The sequence below is a fragment of the Acipenser ruthenus genome, chromosome 53, assembly GCF_902713425.1.
Source record: "Acipenser ruthenus chromosome 53, fAciRut3.2 maternal haplotype, whole genome shotgun sequence".
Lineage (NCBI taxonomy): Eukaryota > Metazoa > Chordata > Actinopteri > Acipenseriformes > Acipenseridae > Acipenser > Acipenser ruthenus.
Window position 1 is genome coordinate 3617301 of NC_081241.1, and position 18947 is coordinate 3636247.

General features: G+C 36.7%; 1 long non-coding RNA gene across 1 annotated transcript; it reads left to right on the top strand.

Moving 5' to 3' along the window:
* Nucleotides 1-11659: 11659 nt before the first annotated feature.
* LOC117432593 (uncharacterized) lies at nt 11660-13361 on the top strand. The gene is made up of 4 exons (XR_004661470.2): nt 11660-11755; nt 11994-12050; nt 12798-12947; nt 13181-13361. It is a non-coding gene; the product is annotated as an uncharacterized LOC117432593 (long non-coding RNA).
* Nucleotides 13362-18947: the final 5586 nt, after the last annotated feature.

Consider the following 18947-nt stretch of genomic DNA (forward strand, 5'->3'; position numbering starts at 1 on the left):
GTGGCCATACACCTACAATCTAGCATTTTCTAGACTTTTCTAGAATTAGGTGCTGCATTATCATATTGAAATTTCTAGCACCTTGCAGACAATACTATCATAGCATCAAAGGGTATGAATACTTTTAAATTAGCATTTTTGGAGTTTTGCAAATAAATAAATAATTGTAGACATCTATTTCTTGTAACTTTTTTTCCTCACCCACAAAAGCAAACAAAAGATTTTTTCTATAATTATTTATTTGAGAAATGTCTACAAATTATACATTTCCATTGGGGTATGTAAACTTTTGACTGCAAGTGTGCATGCGTATATAGTACAGTATCTAATTTTGAGAAAACCTAGTTTGTTTATTTACTTATTCGTGGACTTCTGGTTTTCTGTGTTTTCTGCTGACTTTTCTACTCTCCTTTAAAAATGCAATTGATATCTGTTGAGCCTTTCCTGTATCTCAATCACACTTGAGAAACGTTGGCAGCAGTGTGGAGTAGTGGTTAGGGTTCTGGACTCTTGACTGGAGGGTCGTGGGTTCCCCGGTGGGGAACACTGCTGCTGTACCCTTGAGCAAGGTACTTTACCTAGATTTCTCCACTAAAAACCCAACTGTATAAATGGGTAATTGTACGTAAAAAAATAATGTGATATCTTGTAAGAATTGTAAGTCGCCCTGGATAAGGGCGTCGGCTAAGAAATAAATATTAGTAAAATTTATTTCATTTTCAGGGTTTTTCTATGAAACAACTAAAGGGCTTTCAAAGTCCTGCTTTTTCATTTCAAAGCAGAAACAACTCGTCTGTATTATTAATGTAAATACAGTCACACATAATGATTGTAATAAAGTGGGTGCAGCATAAAATACTTTATTTTTCAATACAGCTTTAATAAAGATTAGTCGCTTATTAACATGCTGCGATCTCGTTCTGCTTGTTAATCAAAATGAAGGCTTGGACAATTTAAAAGCCAATTTAGTTGTTTCACAGAACAAAAACCCTGTAAATGAAATCAATTTTACTATTAGCATGTTTCTCGGTTGTGATTGAGATACACGAATGGCTTCACAGGTATCAATTGAATTCTTACAGAGTAGAAAAGTCGAGGTAAAACACACAAATCAGAAGACCTATTCCAGGGCTTCTCAAACTTCAGTTCAAGTTACTTATCAAATGTTATAGCTATCCTGAAATATGCAACTCTTCAAGAGGAAAACAAAAACAAGTAGAAAGGTCTAATTAAACAAATTATCCGTTCAATTAAGGATCTAGTAAAGTAATTGAGAGCTCAGCTGGAATGAAAACCAGCAGCCACAGGGGGTCCCCGGGACGGAGTTTGAGGAGCCCTGCCCTATTCATAATCCTACTCTACAGACATCCTTTTATTTAACACCATATATTCAAATAAACTAGAAAAGGACATCACAAAAGTCTACCGGAAGCCATAATAGTAGTACCGTAATTTCGAAATGTCACATTTTTAAATTTGTCCGTTTTACATTGGAAGACTATGTTTTATATTTCTGTGTGCCTGTAACCAGAATGGGTGCCGGTCAATCAACATTAACACGAGAATCTGACTGGCTTTACATGTTCTAATCGGAACAGGTGACTTACCTGTAGGATTGGCCGAAATCTTTCTACAGCAGTGGACAAGGCACCGGAAATCAAAAACTGAAAAAAAAAATTATATATATCTGCCAAATACGTGCAATAACAATAGAAAATATGACAAAGAAAATGTATCGTGGGATAATTTGGAATTATCTCCCTGAGAATGTGTTTCTCCAATGGCGACTGTCCACATTTAACATGGATTTTGTTGCTATTTCTAATGTAAAAGGAGGCCCCTTCAAACTGATTAGAGATGAACTGCACTTCAATTAAAATTGCACATTTAAACAAATTCGTTGTATACTTTAAATCAAACATTTTCTATTTTTTTAATTAAAAATGAAAAATTAAAAAGTAATAAATGAATATGTAATGTATATAACAAGGCAGGCGTAAATTTCACTTTACCATTAAGCTGGTCCCAAAGGGAATTCTTGTAACCATCACCAAAGAAGGGGGAGACAACGTCAGGAGCACTCCAGATCCAAGGGTCACTATCGCGATCATTATCTGAACCGCCTCCAAAACAAAAACAAAGTTAAGCGATTTAAAATTACAACCAGGGACTAAAAACAGGCTTAAAACAATAGTGGTGTCAGTCTCTATCCTGGGGAAGCTGGCGTCCCTTTATCTCTGGGTATACCTTCACTGTCTACGTCCACAGGAATAGTTTCCCTTTATGTGTAAGCAGCTCCTTCCATTTGTCTTCCATTCATGATTTGAGGTAGATGTACATTTAAGAACTCCACCTCATTTTAAGCCCTTTGGGTGCACTTGTTAAGGTTATATTAGCAATGAGGCCGCATGCAGTAACTGCTTAACGCTCATAAGCACCGCTGTGTCGTAGCTCAACGAGTTTGCAGATTATTATTATTATTATTATTATTTATTTCTTAGCAGACGCCCTTGTCCAGGGCGACTTACAATCGTAAGCAAATACATTAATACAATAAACATGAATGTATCAGACAAGCAGTAACATTGCGTAACAAATACTAGTGATTATAGTCTCATTTAAATATGGAGATCACCTGATATGTCTCTCTTGTTTTCTAATCTTTTAAAAAAAACTACTTTCTTTTCAAATATATTTCTTATGTATTTAATTTATGTTCACTTTACTTAGGAATATATATATATATATATATATATATATATATATATATATATATATATATAATATATATATATATATATATATATATATAACATCATACTAATTGTGCTTAATGTACTTTGTTTGGTTTTAAATAATTAAACAATCAAAATATTTATAAAAGTATTTATTAAAACAGAAGCCAATACAAATAACAAGAACTACAGTTTGCGACAGCACTCGGAACTCGTTTATTCACAGTTTATTCATGGTGTATTAGCAGCGTTACGTTCATGGTTTATTCATGGTGTATTAGCAGCGTTACGTTCACGGTTTATTCATGGTTTATTAGCAGCGTTACGTTCACGGTTTATTCATGGTTTATTAGCAGCGTTACGTTCATGGTTTATTCATGGTTTATTAGCAGCGTTACGTTCATGGTTTATTCATGGTTTATTAGCAGCGTTACGTTCATGGTTTATTCATGGTGTATTAGCAGCGTTACGTTCACGGTTTATTCATGGTGTATTAGCAGCGTTACGTTCACGGTTTATTCATGGTTTATTAGCAGCGTTACGTTCACGGTTTATTCATGGTGTATTAGCAGCGTTACGTTCATGGTTTATTCATGGTGTATTAGCAGCGTTACGTTCACGGTTTATTCACGGTGTATTAGCAGCGTTACGTTCACGGTTTATTCATGGTTTATTAGCAGCGTTACGTTCACGGTTTATTCATGGTTTATTAGCAGCATTACGTTCACGGTTTATTAATGGTTTATTAGCAGTGTTTGTTGGATGGGAGGCAGGCCTGCCGCCTGAACCCGTAATTCCGGAACACTTTGGGACGGGACAGGGTTGCCCTTAAACTGAAAGAAACAAACACGCGAATTGAGCGCTAAACACTTGATTTATACTGCTTCTTAATTATCCGGATCATTGTGATAATGTAAATCTCACAAAATAAAAAAGCATGTTGAATAAACATGTGTGTAGGTTTATTCAATCTACTTTATTTTGTAAAATTAATATTTCACTTCTCAATATTTAAAAGTTGCTATTTATCTTCTGTTAATTAGTAACATATAGCCCTAATTTACACTGACTCTTCCAATTAAATAATAACACTGATCAGGTGTTCACACTGTCTGTGAACAGCTGGTCAATATTAATGATTTGAGTGGGAGAAGGTGATAAACTATTAAACTATTAGAAACTATATATATATATATATATATATATATATATATATATATATATATATATATATATATATATATATATATATATTGATGGTATTTATTTATTTATTTATTTATTAAATTTGTTTAAAGCTATTATTGTATTGTCGTGCTGCCTCGAGATAATTAATAAACAAAATCAATTTGGCAAAGGTTTAGCGCTCAATTCACCTGTTGATTTCCTTCAGTACTGTTAAAGGCAACTTCAAAATCCTGTTGTGTCTCGCAGTGTTCGGGAATTACAGAGCCAGGTGGCAACCCTAATGGGAGGGTATTTGTGTTGTTAAGTGTTGCATTCCTACTTACCCCCAAAGTTTTCGGTTTCCTTTTCAGAAATATCTTGAAAATGTAATCTTCATCATCATCACCATCATTCTTCGTAGCTTTCTTTAAGTGAATGTTGCCCAAGACAGGCCGGGGCACGCGATCCTCTGGCAGAGGGTGCATGCCGATAGCGATCTGAACCGTGGATGACATGACCGGAGACTAAATAAAAGGGAATGCTGCAATAATAATAATAATAATAATAATAATAATAATAATAATAATAATAATAATAATAATAATAATAATAATAACCTTATTTGTACTGTGATGTAGGACATGTCCTACTAATAAATGTTGTGTTGCAGAAAAACACTAAATAAAATCAGCAAACAACTTCAAACCTGATCGAATATCATACAGGTAGTATTCCTCAATAATTCATCAAATCAGAAAATGTACTATTAAAAAGCAGAAAGGAAAATAGTAATAATAAATATAACAATAATAACTTACAGCAGCCTTCAAATACAACTCCTCTTTTTTCCCTCTGGACACTTCTCACTGTTCCTTAAATGCGCTTTACTTGCTCTTATCCGCCCCCTATTTTTTTGCATTTAATCCTGTACTTCAGAGTACTGTAATCTGTCAAGTGTTATTTCATCTGTAGTATTTTGTATTTAATTATATCCTGATGTAACTATCACTGACACTGTTATCTGCTCCGTTACTGAATCGTATTTTGTCATACTTGTACTTTTTAGAACTGAAGTCATTGTATTTTATCTTGCTCTTAATTGTATTATTACTTGTACTGTGATTCTTGAAATGTTTTTTTGTTTACGACTGTAAGTCGCCTTGGATAAGGGCTTCTGCTAATAAATAAATAATAATAATAATAATAATAATAATAATAATTATAATAACTGGAAACACGCAGGAAATATAACCAGGGTGATTAATCGACCCGTGGATGTTTATTTGAGGCCCTCAAAATAAACGCATGGCAAACAATTACCGTCACATCTCGAGTTTATAGTAAGCTCTCTATAATTCATATCACATTAAACAGTTTATTTATTATCAGTTGAATTATAAGCTGAAAGATGGTATTAAACTCCAGGAGAGAGTTGGGATCGAATGATACACATTCTACAATTGTGTCAGTTTAAATCTTCAATTAGCAGTATTTCTAAACTCTACATAACTTACCAAATGATAAAGAAACGGTACCGCGTTCAAACACAGGAGTTCTTTATTCTCGGCAGGTGACAAGAAGTCTAAATTCGGGTACGTGCTGAAGAGCGGATATTGAAGGAGATGGAAACGTGCATTTAACCACAGACACAGCTGAAGCAGCGGTGCGTGGATTTTAAAATGATTTATTCTGACACAAACATGTATTTTCTTATTATTATTATTATTGTTGTTGTTGTTGTTATTTCCAGTATAGATATTGTCATGCTCCATTGGAACCCGTTACCCAGTGAAACAGACAACAGCAAAGTAAGCCATACATGTTACCATAAAAAATAAAATAAATCTGAGGTGTTAAACATTGCTCTACGTCTTTCATTTCAGCGAGCCGTTATAAGTGGATATATATATATATATATATATATATATATATATATATATATATATATATATATATATATGAGCCAAATAGTGTCGCACGATTGTGGTAATGTGCAATATATTGCATGATATATATGATGGTTGAATACTCAGCAACAGGTTCTTATACATTAATTAAACATGGCGGAAAAAATAAACTAGGCATGCGCACATGAATTTGCCTGCGCGCTGACTACAATTGCAACAATTTTCTTCCCAGGACACTATTTGGCATAACACCTGGAGACGGGAAATCAATTTCTTACATCGCGGGTCTCCTGACGAAATAGGACATACTTGCCAGGTCCTTGAAACTTGTAATACCTGCATTCACGCTATGCATTTGTAATACCTGCATTCACGCTATGCATGTGTAATACCTGCATTCACACTATGCATTTGTAGTACTTGCATTCACGCTATGCATGTGTAATACCTGCATTCACGCTATGCATGTGTAATACCTGCATTCACGCTATGCATGTGTAATACCTGCATTCATGCTATGCATGTGTAATACCTGCATTCACGCTATACATTTGTAATACCTGCATTCACGCTATGCATGTGTAATACCTGCATTCACGCTATGTATGTGTAATACCTGCATTCACGCTATGCATGTGTAATACCTGCATTCATGCTATGCATGTGTAATACCTGCATTCACGCTATACATTTGTAATACCTGCATTCACGCTATGCATGTGTAATACCTGCATTCACGCTATGCATGTGTAATACCTGCATTCACGCTATGCATGTGTAATACCTGCATTCACGCTATGCATGTGTAATACCTGCATTCATGCTATGCATGTGTAATACCTGCATTCACGCTATACATTTGTAATACCTGCATTCACACTATGCATTTGTAATACCTGCATTCACGCTATGCATGTGTAATACCTGCATTCATGCTATGCATGTGTAATACCTGCATTCACGCTATACATTTGTAATACCTGCATTCACACTATGCATTTGTAATACCTGCATTCACGCTATGCATGTGTAATACCTGCATTCACACTATGCATTTGTAGAACCTGCATTCACGCTATGCTTTTGTAATACCTGCATTCACGCTATGCTTTTGTAGTACCTGCATTCACGCTATGCATGTGTAATACCTGCATTCACGCTATGCATGTGTAATACCTGCATTCACGCTATGCATGTGTTATACCTGCATTCACGCTATGCATTTGTAATACCTGCATTCACGCTATGCATGTGTAATACCTGCATTCACACTATGCATTTGTAGTACCTGCATTCACGCTATGCATGTGCAATACCTGCATTCACGCTATGCATGTGTAATACCTGCATTCACGCTATGCATGTGTAATACCTGCATTCACGCTATGCATGTGTAATACCTGCATTCATGCTATGCTTTTGTAATACCTGCATTCACGCTATGCTTTTGTAGTACCTACATTCACGCTATGCATGTGTAATACCTGCATTCACGCTATGCATGTGTAATACCTGCATTCACACTATGCATTTGTAGAACCTGCATTCACGCTATGCATGTGTTATACCTGCATTCACGCTATGCATTTGTAGTACCTGCATTCACGCTATGCATGTGTAATACCTGCATTCACGCTATGCATGTGTAATACCTGCATTCACGCTATGCATTTGTAGAACCTGCATTCACGCTATGCATGTGTTATACCTGCATTCACGCTATGCATTTGTAGTACCTGCATTCACGCTATGCATGTGTAATACCTGCATTCACGCTATGCTTTTGTAATACCTGCATTCACGCTATGCATGTGTAATACCTGCATTCACGCTATGCATGTGTTATACCTGCATTCACGCTATGCATGTGTAATACCTGCATTCACGCTATGCATGTGTAATACCTGCATTCACGCTATGCATGTGTAATACCTGCATTCACGCTATGCATGTGTTATACCTGCATTCACGCTATGCATTTGTGATACCTGCATTCACGCTATGCATGTGTAATACCTGCATTCACGCTATGCATGTGTAATACCTGCATTCACGCTATGCATTTGTAATACCTGCATTCACGCTATGCATGTGTTATACCTGCATTCACGCTATGCATGTGTAATACCTCCACTGACGCTATGCATGTGTAATACCTGCATTCACGCTATGCATGTGTTATACCTGCATTCACGCTATGCATTTGTAATACCTGCATTCACGCTATGCATTTGTAATACCTCCACTGACGCTATGCATGTGTAATACCTGTATTCACGCTATGCATGTGTAATACCTGCATTCACGCTATGCATGTGTAATACCTGCATTGACGCTATGCATTTGTAATACCTACATTCACGCTATGCATGTGTAATACCTGCATTGATGCTATGCATGTGTAATACCTGCATTCACGTTATGCATGTGTAATACCTGCATTCACGCTATGCATGTGTAATACCTGCATTGACGCTATGCATTTGTAATACCTACATTCACGCTATGCATTTGTAATACCTGCATTGATGCTATGCATTTGTAATACCTACATTCACGCTATGCATTTGTAATACCTGCATTGACGCTATGCATTTGTTATACCTGCATTCACGCTATGCATGTGTAATACCTGCATTCACGCTATGCATGTGTTATACCTGCATTCACGCTATGCATGTGTTATACCTGCATTCACGCTATGCATGTGTTATACCTGCATTCACGCTATGCATGTGTTATACCTGCATTCACGCTATACATGTGTAATACCTGCATTCATGCTATGCATTTGGTTTAAACGATTTGAACATCTTTAAAACCCTAAAAGTTTGCACTTTATTTAATTTTTTTTTAAATAGCTGCTTCTTCAAAGACTTGTTTTCAGTATTGCCTTCATTCCACTTAATGCATTCTCTCCAAAGTTGGACGAAAGTGTAATGTTGAAGTATCAGCACGGAGAGACCACTAATGTCTTACAATAAAATACCATTAAAAATATCCAATTCACCTTTACCAAAATGTGTTTCACAATAGCGAATGTGAGACCTATGAAATGATGGGCACTTTTAATCGCAAGGTAAACAGATTGCACATTCTCAGAGCAGTGCGCTGCAGTGGAGCACATCGTGGTCTGAAGTCTCATCTTGTTCACACCCCAGGGGCCTCATTCTGTAACCAAACTGTGAAACTGGTAAACGTCAGCTGCAGTGTGGTTTACTTGTGATGTATTCTTACCCTAGTCTTCTAAAACCACAAACAGCCCTAGAGGAGCATTTCCTATATGAGTTCAAGAGCAGGTAGCTTTTTTATTTTTTTACATCTCCATTGAAATAATGTGACACTTAGGAGTGGTTCTGCGTTCTGTTTCCATATTCAGTTAATATCATTGTTCTCTGTGTTTTTACCTGGCTTTGAGCTTGCCTAACTGCCCCAATGAACAGACATCCTCATTCTATTCAAATCATGTGACGATATGACCTTTTAACTCTGCCAGTCCACTTACTCTTCTTGGGTGCGTTCACGGAGATCATTCATAGAAGATCATTGGCTAAATTGGCATGATCTCCGTGAACGTACCCTTTATACTATATAATCAAATTTTAGAAAATAGTGGAAGAGAAAGCAAAAAGGATTGCTATTGTATGTAATCAATTGGACCAACACACTTTACCATGCTTTTGTAAAGTAATGCAATTCTAAAGACAGTTTAGCAGGGGATTTGCAGGGCCAGATCATTTTGATTGGATCCACCTTGTAATATTAAAAAGAAAATTAATTTGAGATCCACGTACAAAGAGATTGAAGTTTAATAGAATAAGTAATCCCAGCCAAGGCAGTAAGTAATTCATGTGAACCCTGTGTTTGTGGTCTTTTAAACCGAGGCATCGTGTGGCTTTGTGTATTTCTGAGCCCGACTCCTCCTTGTAGTTTACTTTGTAAGAGTGCAGCAGTGGATGCAACTTATTGCAGAGTGTCGAAGCTGAGCCTCTCAGAGCCACTCCTATGAGTCAGGTAAGGGGTCCTTGTGTTTGTGTTGTGTTCAGTGTTATATGGGATTTAGGATGGAATCCAATTGCCTGTCATACTGGTATTTGTTAGCTGAATACAATTATTACTAGGAAATTATTGAAGAACCAAATTTGAAAGCTTAATTTAAAAAAAGCAATCTTTAATTCAATCATTAAAAAATACTTGTGTGGAAGAACATGCTGTTTTTATTGGGATATTTGGGTAAATCTGCCCGTTCACAGTATTTTTCATTATGGACTATATGGGAATCTTGACTACAAGTGCCTATGGAAGTTGTTTCACAACTGATCTTTGTCACCACATTCTTATTTCATGTGTATCAAATCCTATGTAGGCCAGTTTTGCTCATTTTAAGGTTCCTACTTTGCATCGTTTTTATTGTAGAGCCATCTTTGAACAATATCACCTTCAATTTTCATGACCCCTCATCATGCTGAACAACAATACTGAAGACTGAAGTCTATTAAAGATGGTGCTCACATTAAAAACGATTTGTTTTATTGATTTTCAAAAAGAGAATAGATGTACAAAAACATTATTATGTATTTGTTTCTTCCAGTACAGCTTGGGACAAACTGTGCCTAACATCATAACGTTTTTTCATTATCATCGTCTGGAGAGACGCTGCCGCATCTCCACCGTGTTTTAGTGAAGCGCTTTGAGATATTGTAATGAAAGGCGCTATACAAAATACATGTATTATTATTATTATTATTATTATTATTATTATTATTATTATTATTATTTCATTAAGTTTATAAACATGAGTTTTTAAAAATCGATAACATGCAGTGCCGTTTCCGTCTATATTTCGAATGTTTGTACAGCATGGCTGCCTCAGTCGGTGATACAGTTGTATCGATCCTCGAACACGACTATGAGACCAGCCAGCAAGATGCCTCCCGGTATTTTCTGAAAACTGAGCCTCTAGGGGTAAGTCTGTCATGTTTCTGTAGAAAATTTAATAAATTGATTTATCCCTTTTAAAAGTGTCTTCTTGTGAATGCATTGGATGGGCAGTTGCACATATTTATTATATTCATACCATCAGGATTAAAGATGCTGGTTCAAGACAGAAAGCAGTGGGAGACTTCATAGAGATGACAGACAGGAATCTAAGAAGAGTATACGCATATTCAGCATTAATAACAATCCATGTATTCATTATCATTAATGCTTCAATTCAAATAAAAGAACACCATACATAGTTAATGCCGTTATCAATGTAGTCTACCCTGACAACACTTTCTGGAATGTTCTGATGGGCTCGGATAGATTTCTAATAACTTTAAATCAATGACCTTAACTTAACAAATTATCAGGATCAAGATATTCCTTTTTAATACACATTGAAATGTATTGATATGTTTATTAAAAGTATTATTAAATAGAACCTACTTTCATCTGATTCCCCATGTTGATCCCAATTACAGATACATCATTGAGCAGCAATATTATTGAGAAAAAAAAAATTAATTTGACAAACTTCTAAGTGCCTGTGGGTGTATTTTATGAACAGTTTGGTAACCCTTTCAAATAATTTATGCAAATGCATAATTATTTCTGTCTGAATAACAGCTGCACTTCATTTGCTACAAAGGGAATGAATTCAGGTAAAAGAATCCATATGAATTAACAGGGCTGAATTAAATAAATTACTTCTGAACTCGGAGGAAGTGCAGAAGATATTCAGGAGACATTAGCAGCTCCTGAGTAAAGGCTTTGTAAATGGAGACTATTTGCTCATGAGGAAAGATATGTTTCCTGTTACAATCCAAGTGTTCTTTTTCATGATGCTCTTTTCTTTTGAAGGCTGTTCAGATAATGATTGGGATTGTAAATGCTGTACTGGGGGGTATAATGTATGCGCATGGACACACGGCCAGCACAATATTCGGCTGGACCAGCGCACTGGTAAGAATCACAGAAAGCACTGTTTCATTTTAGTTTTTAATCTTATGTACTGTATAGAGAATGCATGCAGTTTGTTTTCAAATGAAATCTTGTTTTCCGATCTGATTTAATTGGTCTGATCTGCATACTCCGGTAACTGCTCTGGCTTGCTAACGGTCATTGTAAATAGAGATGTAGTAGATGTAATAACTGCATGAGCGGATGATTGAGTTTCTCACAAGCTGTATTCTTGTTCTAGTTCATTATTTCCGGAGCTCTCTCTGTTGCTGCATGCAAAGCTGGAAACGTATGTCTTGTAAGTACATGGTTCTTTTATTTATTTATATATTATACCAAAAATGTTTTCTCGCCTTTTGGAGTTACTTAACGGAATGCTATTGTACACCAAGTGACCGGTGACTCCTAGGGGTTATAGCAGCAGCTCTGGATAGTTGGCTGTACCTTTGCAATAAACTGTTTGACTGGAGAATGCTCTGCTGTATTGAGAGTGCCTGTTATTGAGCTCGGCAGACACAGCGCGTTTACTCACGGGACCCATACACAAGTGAGTCCAGTTCTGTTAAGAGCGCGCGTTTTTTGTCGTTTTCGGCGTTTGGGGTATAAAGAAAGTAATTGTCTTACTCATAGATGTCGCATCCTAAAATACTTCATTTTGCCATTCATTGCACGAAACAGAAAAAGCGTTATTTTTTTGCAACAAAAAAAATGTGTTAAATGCATTTCATATGGTCATGGATTTCACACGAATACTTGTGCTTAAACTGTACTGTAATAGGTGCGTTCTATTTCTTAATTGTAAATTATTAACAATGCCTTGATGTATTGATTTAAAGTGAATTGGTTTGATTTTTAAGTTGATTTTTTCCTGCTGTTTGTATATTTCTACTGGATAATTTAAAAAGCACAAAGAAACGGGATTGAGAATTAACTGCATTTGGCACAATACATGTATAATTTCAACAGAGACAAGTTGAACACTTACAACAATTGCTTTTAATGAACTAAACCTTTGTTTTATTAAATTTGTCCATTCACATTTTAGGTGAGGGCGTCTTCATGCATGAACACCATCAGTTACATACTGGCAACAACTGCAATTGCCTACTTAATATATATTGTTTCTGATGACCCGATCCCATATTGCAGATCTGAATCTTCACCCGAATGCCAGAATGAAATCATTTTGAAGAAGGTAAGTCATGTTTTAGTACACACTAGTATTCTGAGACAGATGCATATTAGTTAGTCCAATATTCTGATTTAAAAAAAAAAAAAAAAGAAAGTTTGTTTTTGAAAAATAAAATGTTGGCGTTTGTCGGTGAATGCGTATGTGATGATCAATTAAGAAGTTAGTTTGCCGATTGCACCACTAATATTTGTGAAGAATATTTGCTTAAGATTATTTTTTTATTATTGTTTTTGCAGACTCTAAGAGGGATCGAGATTCTGATGCTTATTTTACACATTATGGAGCTTTTCCTTCTCCTAGCCACTTATAAGTCCTGTGTCGGGACAGCTTTGTTATACTGGTATGCTGTGTGTGTGTCTGTCTGTCCTGCTAGGGTTTCTGCCTGTCCTGCTTGGGTTTCTGCCTGTCCTGCTAGGGTTTCTGTCTGTCCTGCTTGGGTTTCTGTCTGTCCTGCTTGGGTTTCTGCCTGTCCTGCTTGGGTTTCTGCCTGTCCTGCTAGGGTTTCTGTCTGTCCTGCTTGGGTTTCTGCCTGTCCTGCTAGGGTTTCTGTCTGTCCTGCTTGGGTTTCTGCCTGTCCTGCTAGGGTTTCTGTCTGTCCTGCTTGGGTTTCTGCCTGTCCTGCTAGGGTTTCTGTCTGTCCTGCTTGGGTTTCTGCCTGTCCTGCTTGGGTTTCTGCCTGTCCTGCTTGGGTTTCTGCCTGTCCTGCTAGGGTTTCTGCCTGTCCTGCTTGGGTTTCTGCCTGTCCTGCTTGGGTTTCTGCCTGTCCTGCTTGGGTTTCTGCCTGTCCTGGTTGCGTTTCTGTCTGTCCTGCTAGGGTTTCTGACAACCCCTCAATAGATTATGCTGAAATCTTGTCTAGTTTGATGCTTTTATAACCGATATTAACATCTGTCACTGAAGGAATACATTTAAATTGTAGCCGCTACGCCACTCCCCAATCTTAATAGGGAGAAAAGGAAAATCTTAATTAAGGTTCTTTTCTATAGCAGCATCACTTCCCAAACACAGAACCCAGAAGCCAAGTAAATGTATACAAAGTTTATTAACACAAAGGCAATTCCAGTTAAAAAACTATTTGAAATGTAGCAGCAATTGTCTAGAGTTAGCAGCAATAAATGCAATGTAGAATATGGTTTTAATATAGCAGCAATGATATTAATGTATAAAAATGGTTTCAAATAGCAGTAATCACAATGTCACAGCAATAACTACATATAGCAGCAATAGTCAAATTACAAGGTCCAGCCTTTAGTAGCAGTGTGATAACAGGGCAAAACAAAAATCAATAATCAAAAGTGGTGATTAACACAATCCAAACGTGCAAGTGAAAATAAAATAAAGAAAGAAACAACAAAACAAGTCTCATATACAACTTGTCCCAACAGGGAAATAACACAAAGCAAAATACATAAAGTGCACTTCTAGTAAAGTAATTAACTAGGGTTACCATATGACTCCAGATTAACCGGACGCTTTGAGACAGACCGGAATTTCAAAATTCCCCCTAAATTGAAAGTAATTCACGTATAAATGAGCTCCACCTTTGCTGAGATTAATCCTGCTGTGGTGGAATTGCTTGGGCACTGCAAACAATTCACACTGATCAGCTGCTTCTGATCAGATCTTAATGAACGAATAGCTAATTTATCGACAGAGCAACGAGATGATGATGAAATTGTATTTGCAGAATAAAATGGGCGATTGAATTTTAACAAACAGAAAAAAATAGCGACTGGCTGCAATTCATTCTTGGTATAATACAATTATTTGACGCGCATGCGGGTATTTAAGCACCATTATTAATTGTAGCTAAGGATGGTTCATTTACACCTTCATTTATTTCAATTTAGGGGCAAGTTTGAAATCCCGTTCTGTCTCACAGCGTCCGGTTAATCTGGAGCCACATGGTAACCCTAAATTAACTGCTATCAAGCTCTGGTACTTTAAACTATAGACTATCACGACTGCCCGTGGTCTGTTAAATGCACAATCAAACAACAATCACCTTCGAATTACTAGTTTAAAACACACACATCACTGCGGTTGCAACAACCATAACAATAGTTAAAAGATAGACAAAAGCACAAACACACAATACACCTTCCCTAATACGGAGCGTGGAGGCTAGAGCTTCAGCTGTAGATCTCGAGGTCACCCATAACACAACCGGCAAAAACAGAGAGAACGTCTCTATGCAATCACACGGAAGCGAGTTTTCGAACACTCATGACAAAACCACCCAATAATCCTGGCGTCTCCTGTTGCCTCCACACTCCGTTCACACACACCAAAAAAAAAACTCTCTAGCATAATGGTTGATTTGGTTTAAAAACAATTAACACTTAACAAGCTGCCGGTATGTTCTCAATTGGTACTTGTGTTCTTAAAGGCATAGCGTGCATGTACATTAAATAGGTTCTTCACTTTATTATAGCCTGTTACTGTGACTCTATATACCAGGGGTGCACAATTACGGTCCTGGAGGGCCGGTGTCCCTCCTGGCTTTTGTTCCAACCTTGCCCTAAATTACTTAATTGGACCAATTATTACCAATTATTGGTCTAATTAAGTAATTTAGAACACAGTTGGAACAAAAGCCAGGAGGGATCCGGCCCTCCAGGACCGGAATTGTGCACCCCTGCTATATACAATGCCCTTACACTTGAGTTCATTATCTGTACCAACAGAAAGTAATCAGACAAACTCTTTCCATGTCTTCAGTGCTGTACATGCACAGTAAATGAATACCTTGCTCAATAAATATAGACCCGCCCGATAGCTGCTCTCCAGCCGGTATGATGCCCTCATGTTGGTAATTTTGGAAATGGATTAATTAGAGTGGTTTTGAGTACGGTTCTCGAGCTCGGTTATGTAGTGTGGACAGGGCCTTTGTTAAACTAAAAAACAAATAGATAGTGTCTGCGTGTGCATCAGGCAGTGGTATGAAGACCTGTCCAGGCCTGTTTAAGGACTTTCTGTTTATGGAAGGCAGTGTCCTTCACACAGGACGAGTCAGGTAGACAAACACTTGTCTTTATCAGTGTTCTTGATGACGGCATTAATATCTAAAACTTTTGTTTGAAAGCTTGAAAATGCAATATTGATGAAGTGATCTTGGTGTGATGGGATGAGGGGCTTGTCATAGTCTAGATGTATTTTGTGTCGTGTTGTACAACAAAGCCTTTCAGTAGCCTTCAATAGAATCAGCTGGATGTGTGTGTGCACTGTAAGATACTCAAGCTTTCATGGCTTCTTATTCAGGTGTCAGGTCAGCCTCAAAAAAAAAAAAAAATCATAGGTATCTTGAAAATAACACTGTTGTTATAGAGGTGTTGTGATACATGCTTTACCATACCTCTCTGTGCTTTACAATCCTTCTCTATGCTTTACCAGACCTCTCTGTGCTTTGCAATGCTTCCCTATGCTTTACCACACCTCTCTGTGCTTTACAATGCTTCCATATGCTTTAACAGACCTCTCTGTGCTTTACAATGCTTCCCTATGCTTTACCAGACCTCTCTGTGCTTTACAATGCTTCCCTATGCTTTACCAGACCTCTCTGTGCTTTTACCATGATTTCACTGTGGTTTATTGCACTTTGCTAGACTTACTGTAGAAGACTGTCATACAGGTTAGTTTACAATAGTGTTTTATATATATATATATGCTTTACCATACCTTTCTGTGCTTTACAATACTTACCTGTGCTTTACCATGCTGTCACTGTGCTTCACTACACCTTGCTGTGCTTTTACTAAGGGACACTTTTATAAGAGTAAACTCTCTGTAAGGTAAAGAAGGCTGTCTAGTTGCTGCTATAGATTTATGAAACGTAGGCTAGATCAGCCAGAGTGTCTAAGAAGTAAGATGAGATTTTCTCTTATTTTTCGGGCAGTGCACATATGCTGTTGCTGGTGCCTCCTAATATACTCTTCTGATCAAGCTTCCTAACAGATATCTATAGCAGGCAACCAGAGCTGAAGATCAGCTCCTGAACTCTGAGTCAAAGCTGCTCAACACACAAACAATTGCATTGAGAACCTCTCAGAATGATTGCAAACATCACAGAAAGGAAGACGGTTCAGTCCCTTCTCTGTGCAGCTTTCTTTTTTCTTTCACCAAGGGGAAGCCACACCATTCATCTTGCATCTAATTAATGACCCAAACCCTTTTCTGGTGTACATATATCGTACAAAAAGATTTACACATGATCTACATTGTAACTATGCATAATAGCATTGTAATTATGTTTAAGTGCACATGTATTTACTAAGTAACTACTATTACTATGTAAATACACAGTAATTCGAGGCACCAAATGTAAAGTGTTACCCAATAATGCAATCTGTCTGTTACCATTTCTAAAATATGTTTGCAATAAATGTTTGATTTCACATGTTCTGCTGGCTGTTTTTTTTTTTCTCTCACTTTTCCCATCATGTACTATAAACACTGAACTGCCTGGACTTACAATAGAAGTACAGCCAAACGCTTTTAATATGACTTCACAAGGACTGAGCAAAAATGACTTTATCTGGAGTTCACCAATACCCTAACCAATAAAACACAAAGATTGATACTATTAGGTTTAGCATTAATTACAAGGTGTATTTGAAATACACAGTCAACAGTGGACATGTACAACACATTGTAAAAGTTGTTAAAACCCATAATAAAATATAAATTAGCAATGTACTGCATCTTAGACAATGACGACGTCCAAGATATATTGCAGGTGTGCAAATCACCAATAGTCATAAATCATAGACGTGCACTAGATCTGAGCACTGAAATGTGACAGCAACAAAAAAACAGTGTATGCAAAAAGAGTCATTCATTTTATACAGAAGTACAGACCAAAAGTGCGTCAGTGGAAGAGTGAAAAAGTGCACACATTTCTGTCAACTGAAGAGCATCCTCAGTGCTAGCACCACGTACTGTATTGAAACCATCCACTGAATTAGGAGCATGTTAAACACAAGCAAAAAGAGCATGGATATCAGTGTTTAATCAATTACAAGTTAATTGTACCAGGATCAATATAATACATACATTCTCATTATACCAGAATTAATATCAACCAATCAATGGGAATGAGTACAATAGGATGCATATTGCAAGTTAGTTATTACAGAAAACATGAAATTCCATTTCAATCACACTAACAGTGTAGCATCACAGTCCCACCTCTACAGGCTTGACATCATTGTTGTATGGCAGAGCATTTAAGATCTAGGTGTTCGCATGTACAAAATGCCTAGCCAAGGGTGAATGTTCATCCCTTCATCAAAATCAACTTTTATCTTAGCACTTTTGGTCTGTACTTCTGTATGAAATAAGTGACTATTTTTGCATTAACTTGGCATTTTAGCAAATTCTTTTTAATAATATAATAATAATAATCTGTATTTTCAATATATCGCCTTTCACATGAATAAAAATATTGACAAATATTAATTAATATGAAATAAAAGAAAAGCAAGAAAAACACAGAACAGTGAACAAGGCAGAGAATAAAAGAAACATCATTTTAGCATAAAAATGCTACATTATAAAAGTGTGTTTTTAATCTTGTTTTAAAAGCAGTGACACTTGGTGCTTCCCTTACAGAGCTAGGAAGATCATTCCAGAGTTTTTTTCTGCCACATTTCATCGTGTTCAGTGTGCAGATCCAGTATATGTCTAATAAAACCCATAATAATATATAAACTACCTATATGGTAACAGTAACCTGCTTGATTTTTTTGAGAATGCAATATCGACAATGGATAATTTCAAAGCATATTTAGATTTCCAGAAAGCTTTTGACAAAGTCTCGCATAAAAGATTACTTCTCAAACTGAACGCAGTAGTGATTCAAGGAAATACATGCACATGGATTAGGGAGTGGTTAACATGTAGAAAACAGAAAGTACTGATCAGAGGAGAAACCTCAAAATGGAGCGAGGTAACTAGTGGTGTACCACAGGGATCAATATTGGGTCCTCTGCTTTTCCTAATCTA